Genomic DNA, 9,424 nt, shown 5'->3' with positions numbered 1-9,424 from the left:
ACAGGCAGCAGTATAATGAGTCAGACAAACTCATTACACGCTGCCCACTGCTGCGCCGCATGCCCTCGATGGAGGAAGCCTAGATGCGGTCCCCAGCGGCAGCGAGGGAGAAGGGTGATCACATCACCCTTCAACCCGGCACCTCACAATCAGCTGGGGATCTGCAGTAGCTTCATCTCTCTCTTCCTCTCCCTCTCTGACAGCACAGCAGCCCCTCTGGGTCCCATGTAGCTCTGCCCCCCTGCTCACAGTTCACTCGGCCTCTCCTGATTAAAAAGAAAATAAGAGCCTGACCTGCTGCTCAGATGCGAGGAGGGGACGGGCGGTAGGTCCTCTGTGAGTACACTACACAGTCAAAATTAACTCTGACTCCTCACAACAGTGTGGACTGCAGGCGACGTCAGATGCCAATTTGGGTGTGCTTGCCGCACTACCTGCCCATCAAGCCCAACGTGGCATTTTGTATTAGGAACCCTATAACAGCATTCCGACATCCCTCCCTATACACTGCCGCTCTCATACATCCGTACACCGCCACTCTCATACATCCGCACACTGCCGCTCTCACACAACTGTACACTGTTGCTCTCATACATCCATACACTGCCGCTCTCATACATCCGTACAACCCCGCTCTCATACATCCGTACAACCCCGCTCTCATACATCCGTACAACCCCGCACTCTTACAGCCGCACTCTTACAGCCGTACTCTTACAGCCGCATACTGCCGCACTCTTACAGCAGCACACCGCCGCACGCATACAGCCGCACACCATCGCACTCATACAGCCGCACACCGACGCAGTTATACAGCCATACATTGCCGCTCTCATACATCCGCACACTGCCGCTCTCATACATCCGCACACTGCCGCTCACATCTATACATACATAGCCTCCATACATCTACACATCCAATCCCCACGCAAGGGAACACTGAAATCACTATCACTTTTCCCCGGGGTGTGACCACAGCCAGCCACTACTCCGGCCACCTTCTTGTGACACCAAAATGCATCTTACCTATCATCAGGGTGGTGCTGCTGCTGGGGGCAGGTTGCTGCCTCAGTCTCCTAGTTGGTGCTGCGATTGGAGGGGGTACTGCTTCCCTGTGCTGCCACTGTCTCCCGGATCATCGTGCCGCTGGCTGAATTGCAGCTTGACGCTACTGCTGCCGGGAGTAACAGCTTCCTGACTGTTGTTGCTGGTGGCTGCCTACTGCTCATTGCCGCCGGAACACTGACCGGCTCGGTAGTGATGCTGGCGGAGGAGTAGTGGCGGTGGGGTGGTGCCTGCTCCCTTCCCTCGAGCATGCCGCAGTGTAAAAAAAAAATAATAGAGAGCATACCAGGGTGAGTCTGTATGGATCACAGTGATTACACGGGGCACAGCATAAGGACACCTTGCTGTGAGGGGCTCTGCCCACACAGATTGCTGCACCCTCTCTGATGTCAGCCGCTGCCCTCTCGTTCTCTGGGCGGCCAGTTCCAGTGTGAGATAGGAGAGGAAGAGAACACACAGGTGTTAGGCGCCGTGGTCCGCGATGTCCTCGCGGCCCGGCGCCTAGCAACTAGGGACGCCGAGCGTGCTAGCCGCCGGCTCCCTAGCAACGCTAGGACGCCGGGCGCGCTGAGCCGCCTGGACCCTAGCAACGGGGACGCCACGGACGGACTGTGCTCCCCTTGCAGGGTCAATCAAGTGAACTACACACACACACACACTTGTCTTCTGGTCGTGCAGCAAGGCAGCTGCACGGCATTGTGCTAATCAGGCTCTGAACTTCTGATTGAAGGACTCCCTGCTAAATACCTTCTCAGTGCTTCACACAGACGCCGGTAATAGCTTCCTGCATGCTGCTTTGGTTTGCTGACGTCTGTTCCAGTTCTGCTGTGTCCGGTCATTCCTGTCCTCAGAGTTCCTGAATCTTAGTGTTGTCATCTCTTCCCAAGGAGTCTTCCAGTCCTCATTTACCCGCAACAGTCGCTAGAGGATCTCGTGTGGTTTTCGTGAGTGGCGGCTCTGCCGCGTGCTGCGGCCTAGGCCGCTTTATTTTGTATTCTGTGTTGGTGCATTTGCGGAGGTTTACGCTCCCACACTCCTCTCCGGAACTCGCCGGTGCCGGGTAGAAGAGTGGACAAGTGGGTATTTTGGTTGTCCTTTTCCCTGGCGGTTTTCCGCACATACTCTAGTTTAAAGTTAGTTTTGAGCCCCTGGCTTTGTTGTTTAGTAGAGGGCCCCTTGTTATCACCCTGTCTCGGATTTCTCTTTGTCTCCCATTAAGACCTGAGGGGGCATCGGAGTTGGGCAGACGTAATCCGCCCTTCAAACGCGGCTGCCATGGGCCCAAGCAACCATAGTCTCGCAAGAGATTTCTGACAGCACGGACGAGACAACGGAGATAGGGCGCCAGGGGATATTCCCGTTCCCACTCCGTTTCCAAGCATTACGTTCCAGTACTCAGGTCCTTGCTGTAAGATATCCCCAGACCAGAGTATTGGAATCATAACAGGAGAGCAGCCCTGATATATAACAGAGGTGGAAGTTCTATAGGCAGCAGAGACGGAGACCAGCCAGCCAGTCTCCCAGTGCCCTGATCACTACACGCCGCCAGCACAGCATTACAGGAGGGTCCTATAGTGCTGCCCTGAGCTAACAGGTGTGTGCACCAGTGTGCTGCGCCCTGGTGTCTCTGAGAGGGGTGAGGTCACCGTGCCGCTTTAGTATATGGCTTTTCCTTAGTACTGTAAGTTACAGCCCTGCACTAGTAGTGGCAACTCTGCCCTATGTGAACCTGTGAGGTTATTTTCCCATTTACAGAATAACCGGGGAGAAGGCGGCCATATTGCGGCTCTCAAGAGAAGGCACTCTAGTACACCCCCTGCTGGCGGCCACTGCGCAGGCGCAACAAATTGAAATGCCCGATCTCTATAATGGGGCATATTTCTCTTAATTAAAAAAAACCTGTAACTTTCTGAAAAACCACAACCCCAAAAGGCACTTCACAGGGACATGCTCTATCTAATAAAACAAACCCCAAGTCATATATATATATATATATAATAAGATTTTACTCACCGGTAAATCTATTTCTCGTAGTCCGTAGTGGATGCTGGGACTCCGTAAGGACCATGGGGAATAGCGGCTCCGCAGGAGACTTGGCACAACTAAAGAGAGCTTTAGGACTACCTGGTGTGCACTGGCTCCTCCCCCTATGACCCTCCTCCAGACCTCAGTTAGGATACTGTGCCCGGAAGAGCTGACACTAAGGAAGGATTTTGAATCCCGGGTAAGACTCATACCAGCCACACCAATCACACCGTACAACTCGTGATATTATACCCAGTTAACAGTATGACAACAACGGAGCCTCTGCACAGATGGCTCTCAACAATAACCCTTTTGTTAACAATAACTATGTACAAGTACTTGGGATGGGCGCCCAGCATCCACTACGGACTACGAGAAATAGATTTACCGGTGAGTAAAATCTTATTTTCTCTGACGTCCTAAGTGGATGCTGGGACTCCGTAAGGACCATGGGGATTATATCAAAGCTCCCAAACGGGAGGGAGAGTGCGGATGACTCTGCAGCACCGAATGAGCGAACTCTAGGTCCTCCTCAGCCAGGGTGTCAAACTTGTAAAATCTTGCAAATGTGTTTGACCCCGACCAAGTAGCAGCTCGGCAAAGTTGTAAAGCAGAGACCCCTCGGGCAGCCGCCCAAGAAGAGCCCACCTTCCTCGTGGAATGGGCTTTTACTGATCTAGAATGCGGCAGTCCCGCCGCAGAATGACAGTCCTGTACCACAAATCTGAGGTACTCCTGGTGAGGAGAGTAAATGGGGACATGCAGGTAAGCATCCTTGATGTCCAGTGATACCATGTAATCCCCTTCCTCCAGGCTTGAGATAACCGCCCTGAGCGATTCCATCTTGAACTTGAACCGTTTTATATACGTGTTCAAAGATTTAAAATTTAAAATGGGTCTCACCGAACCGTCCGGTTTCGGTACCACAAACATTGTGGAATAGTAACCCCTTCCTTGTTGAAGGAGGGGTACCTTGACTATCACCTGCTGCAAATACAGCTTGTGAATTTGCCTCTATCACAGCCTCCCTGTCCAAGGGAGATGTTGGCAAGGCAGATTTTAGGAAACGGCGAGGGGGAGACGTCTCGAATTCCAGCTTGAATCCCTGAGACACTACTTGTAGAATCCAGGGATCCACCTGTGAGCAAGCCCACTGATTGCTGAAGCACTTGAGACGGGCCCCCACCGCACCTGGCTCCACCAGTGGAGCCCCAGCGTCATGCTGTGGACTTAGCGGAAGCGGGGGAGGACTTTTGTTCCTGGGAACTGGCTGTATATATATATATATATATATATATATGCACACACACTCATGTATATACATGTATACACAAATACACGTATGTACATGTTTATGTATGTATAATACACTGAGTACATTATATTTATGAATTAATTGCTTCCCGATTCTGCAGCAGCATCATCAGCACCATCAGTGTTACTCACAGTCACTTCACACTGACTGCTGCACAACACATCACTTAATTTCCGGGCCGCCCGCCACCTGGTGAAGAGACATGGGAGATGAAGGACCAGCAGTGCCACGTTGAGCGGAAGTATTGTGAATTAGTTACCCACACACTCCTTGTGACACCTGCTCCCCGTCTGCCCTCCCACCCGCCGCCTGCCATCCGGAACCCGCACTGACAAGTAAGTCTCAGCAGAATGTGTCTGCCGGCGGCTCCCAGTCCCCCCTAGAGGAACACTGCTAGTGGTGTGGCAGCCGCGGCACACTAGGACTGAGAGACCGCAGCGGGAGGAAAGCACGGGTGGGCGGGAGGAGAGCATAGGCGGACATCACCACGTCACATTGCAAGGTGACACCAGTCCCCCCAGTGAGGCCGCCGACGAATGCACTCAGCATAGTATTAGCAGCAGGCAGAGGGGGGGCGGGCGCAGCGGTGGTGGGAGGTACGGAAATGAGCTACAGGCTAGGCTCCACCGATCACACACTCAGCGATCACTGTGCCACAGCAAGCGTGGCGTGCAGCGGTGCTGGACATTAGGGAGTGCCTGTGCGCACCAGGCACCCCCTGTACGCACGCCTATGCGCTACCACCCCCCATATGCCACACTACATCACTATGCTATAGCCCTCCCATATGCTGCACTTCATAGTTACACTATACCCCCCATACAACATACTACATCACCACACTACACTACTCACAATAAAATTAAAACATCCCAGTTCCTCATTCTTAATGAGCTCACGTGAGTTCTCTCCCCAACGGAGCTCCAGACCAAGTAACAATGAAGACACCAGCAGCGTGTAGGGGGCAGGCCTGGTCCACTTGTCAGGAGAGAGCAGTCACTGGAGGGTAAGAAGGGGGCGGGGCCTAGTCCTACAGACGGGAGAGAGCACAGACAGGAGAGAGCAAGGTACAGGGGTAGAAGGGGACGGCTGATGTGAAGAAGGGGGCGGGGCCTATTCTTGCATCCTTTCAAAATTCGACTTTTTAAAATTCGACATTTGACAAATTCGACTTTTCTGCAATGGTACAAATGCGGCAATTCAACAAAAGTATATTCAATTGAAGTTTGTAAATTCGACAACAGTGCTTTTAAACAGTAAATTCGTCATTTTCAATCCGCCACACTTTGCAGGCGGAATCTAATAAAAAATAATATTTTTTTGGGGTAATAGCATATCTATTTATATTAGAAGGGATTAGGTACTTGGTTTGTCTTTTTTGGAGGCACAAGTATTATTTATATATTTTTTAAAAGATTATTATTATTATTATTATTATTATTATTATTTTTTAAATGGAATGTGAAAAACCCGGAAAAGAAAAATTGCGTGGGGTCCCCCCTCCAAAGCATACCCAGCCTCGGGCTCTTCGAGCCGGTCCTGGTTCTAAAAATCCGGGGGAAAAACGGACAGGGGATCCCCCGTATTTTTAAAACCAGCTCCGGGCTCTGCGCCTGGTGCTGGTGCAAAAAATACGGGGGACAAAAAGAGTAGGGTCCCCCATTATTTTTACACCAGCATCGGGCTCCACTAGCTGGACAGATAATGCCACAGCCGGGGGTCACTTTTATACAGTGCCCTGCGGCCGTGGCATTAAATATCCAACTAGTCACCCCTGGCCGGGGTACCCTGGGGGAGTGGGGACCCCTTCAATCAAGGCCCCCCCCCCCCAGCCACCCAAGGGCCAGGGGTGAAGCCCGAGGCTGTCCCCCCCATCCAAGGGCTGCGGATGGGAGGCTGATAGCCTTGAGAAAATTGAAAGAATATTGTTTTTTCCAGTAGTACTACAAGTCCCAGCAAGCCTCCCCCGCAATCTGGTACTTTGAGAACCACAAGTACCAGCATGCGGGAGAAAAATGGGCCCGCTGGTACCTGTAGTTCTACTGGGGAAAAAATACCCAAATAAAAACAGGACACAGACACCGTGAAAGTATAACTTTATTTCACACCTGCCGACACACACATACTTACCTATGTTGACACGAAGCAGTCGGTCCTCTTCTCCAAGTAGAATCCACGGGTACCTGAAAATAAAAGATAATTATACTCACCTGATCCAGGTTCCAGATTAACTCCACGTACTTGGCAAAACAACAAACCGAACACCCGGACCAGACGGACTGAAAGGGGTCCCATGTTTACACATGGGACCCCTTTCCACGAATGCAGACATCCGAATCTCGCGGGAATCCGACAGCGGGATGATGACGTTCGGGCGCGCTCGGGTTAGCCGAGCAAGGCGGGAAGGTTCGAACCTGCCTCGGACCCATGTAAAATGGGTGAAGTTCGGGGGGTCCGGATTCCGACGAACCGAACCCACTCATCACTAGTATGTACGTGTGTGTCAGGTGCCGTGCGCGTACGTACGTGTGTGTCAGGTGTCGTGCATGTACGTGTGTGTGTGTGTGTGTGTCAGGTGGCGCGTACCTACATGTGTGTATGTCAGGTGCTGTGCATGTGTGTACGTACACGCGTGTATGTGTCAGGTGCAGCGCGTGTACGTGTGTGTGTGTGTGTGTGTGTGTGCCAGTGAGCCACGCGTGTACATGCGTGAGGGTGTCAGGAGCCGCGCGTATACGTACATATGTGTAGGTTTCAGGTGCCGCGCGTATACATACGTGTGTGTGTCAGGAGCCGAGCGCGTACGTACATGTGTGTGTGTCAGGAGCAACGCGCGTGTGTGTCAGGAGCCACACGTGTGCATACGTGTGTGTGTCAGGTGCCACACATGTACGTACGTACGTACGTACGTACGTACGTACGTGTGTGTGTATGTCAGGTGCCGCGCGTGTACGTGTGTGTGTCAAGTGCCGTGTGTGTACGTACGTATGTGTGTGCCTGGAGCCGCGCGTGTACATACATGTGTGTGTGTGTGTCTCAGGTGCTGTACGTGTATGTGTGTGTCTCAGGTGCTGCACGTGTATATGTGTGTATTTCAGGTGCTGCATTTGTATGCGTCAGCTGCCACGTGGGTGTCAGGTGTTGAGCGTGTATGTGTTTGTGTCAGCTGTCGCATCTGTATGTGTGTGACTGTCAGGTGCTGCGCGTGTATGTGTGTGTCAGGTGCTGTTCATGTATGTGGGAGTGGCAGGTGCTGCATGTGTATATATGTGTGAGTGGCAGGTGCTGCGTGTGTATACGAGTGTGTGTGAGGTGCTGCGAGTGTATGTGTGTGTTAGGTGCTCTGAGTGTATATGATTGTGTGTCAGGTGCTGTGCGTGTGTGCGTTAAATGCCACATGTATATATGTGTGTCAGGTGCTGCGTGTGTGTGTGTGTGTGTCAGGTGCTGCATGTTTGTATGTGTGTGTGTGTGTGTGTGTCAGGTGCTGCATGTCTGTATGTGTGTGTGTCAGGCGCTGCATGTCTGTGTGTGTGTGTGTGTGTGTCAGGTGCTGCATGTCTGTATATGTGTGTGGGTGTGTCAGGTGATGCATGTCTGTGTGTGTGGGTGTGTCAGGTGATGCATGTGTGTGTGTGTGGGTGTGTCAGGTGCTGCATGTCTGTGTGTGTGTGGGTGTGTGTGTGTCTGTCAGGTGCTGCATGTGTGTGTCAGGTGCTGCATATCTGTGTGTGTGTGTGTGTGTCAGGCGCTGTATGTCTGCGTGTGTGTGTCAGGCGCTGCATATCTGTGTCAGGTGCTGTGTGTGTGTGTGTGTGTGTGCGTGTGTGTCAGGCGCTGCGTGTCTGCGTGTGTGTCAGGCGCTGCGTGTCTGCGTGTGTCAGGCGCTGCGTGTCTGCGTGTGTGTCAGGCGCTGCATGTCTGCGTGTGTGTCAGGCGCTGCGTGTCTGCGTGTGTGTCAGGCACTGCGTGTCTGCGTGTGTGTCAGGCGCTGCGTGTCTGCGTGTGTGTCAGGCGCTGCGTGTGTGTCAGGCGCTGCGTGTGTGTCAGGCGCTGCGTGTCTGCGTGTGTGTCAGGCGCTGCGTGCCTGCGTGTGTGTCAGGCGCTGCGTGTGTGTCAGGCGCTGCGTGTGTGTCAGGCGCTGCGTGTGTGTCAGGCGCTGCGTGTCTGCGTGTGTGTCAGGCGCTGCGTGTCTGCGTGTGTGTCAGGCGCTGCGTGTCTGCGTGTGTGTCAGGCGCTGCGTGTCTGCGTGTGTGTCAGGCGCTGCGTGTCTGCGTGTTTGTGTGTCAGGTGCTGCGTGTGTGTGTCAGGTGCTGCGTGTGTGTGTGTCAGATGCTGCGTGTCTGCGTGTGTGTCAGGTGCTGCGTGTGAGTATGTCAGGTGCTGCGTGTGTCAGGAGCATGTGAGTGTCAGGTGCGTGTGTGTGTCAGGCGCTGCGTGTGTCAGGCGCTGCGTGTGTCAGGCGCTGCGTGTGCGTGTGTGTCAGGCGCTGCCTGTGCGTCAGGCGCTGCGTGTCTGTGTGTGTCAGGCGCTGCGTGTCTGTGTGTGTCAGGCGCTGCGTGTCTGTGTGTGTCAGGCGCTGCTTGTGTGCCAGGCGCTGCCTGTGCGTGTGTGCCAGGCGCTACCTGTGCGTGTGTGCCAGGCGCTGCCTGTGCGTGTGTGTCAGGCGCCGCGTGTGCGTCAGGCGCCGCGTGTGCTTCAGGCGCCGCGTGTGCGCCAGGCGCCGCGTGTCTATGTGCGTCAGGCGCCGCGTGTGAGTGTGTGCGTGTGTGTCAGGTCCGTGTGAGTGTCAGGTGCTGCGTCTGTGTGTGCGTGTGTCAGGTGCTGCGTGTGTGTCAGGTGCTGCGTGTGAGTGTATGCGCGTGTGTCAGGTCCGTGTTAGTGTCAGGTGCTGTGTGTGTGTGTCAGGTGCTGTGTGTGTGCGTGTGTGTCAGGTGCTGTGTGTGTGTGTGTGTGTGTGTCAGGTGCTGTGTGTGTGCGTGTGTGTCAGGCGCTGCATATGCGTATGCGTGTCAGGCG

Source organism: Pseudophryne corroboree, unplaced genomic scaffold (assembly GCF_028390025.1).
Source record: "Pseudophryne corroboree isolate aPseCor3 unplaced genomic scaffold, aPseCor3.hap2 scaffold_524, whole genome shotgun sequence".
In the NCBI taxonomy this organism is placed as follows: domain Eukaryota; kingdom Metazoa; phylum Chordata; class Amphibia; order Anura; family Myobatrachidae; genus Pseudophryne; species Pseudophryne corroboree.
Note: the sequence above shows the minus strand (reverse complement) of the source record.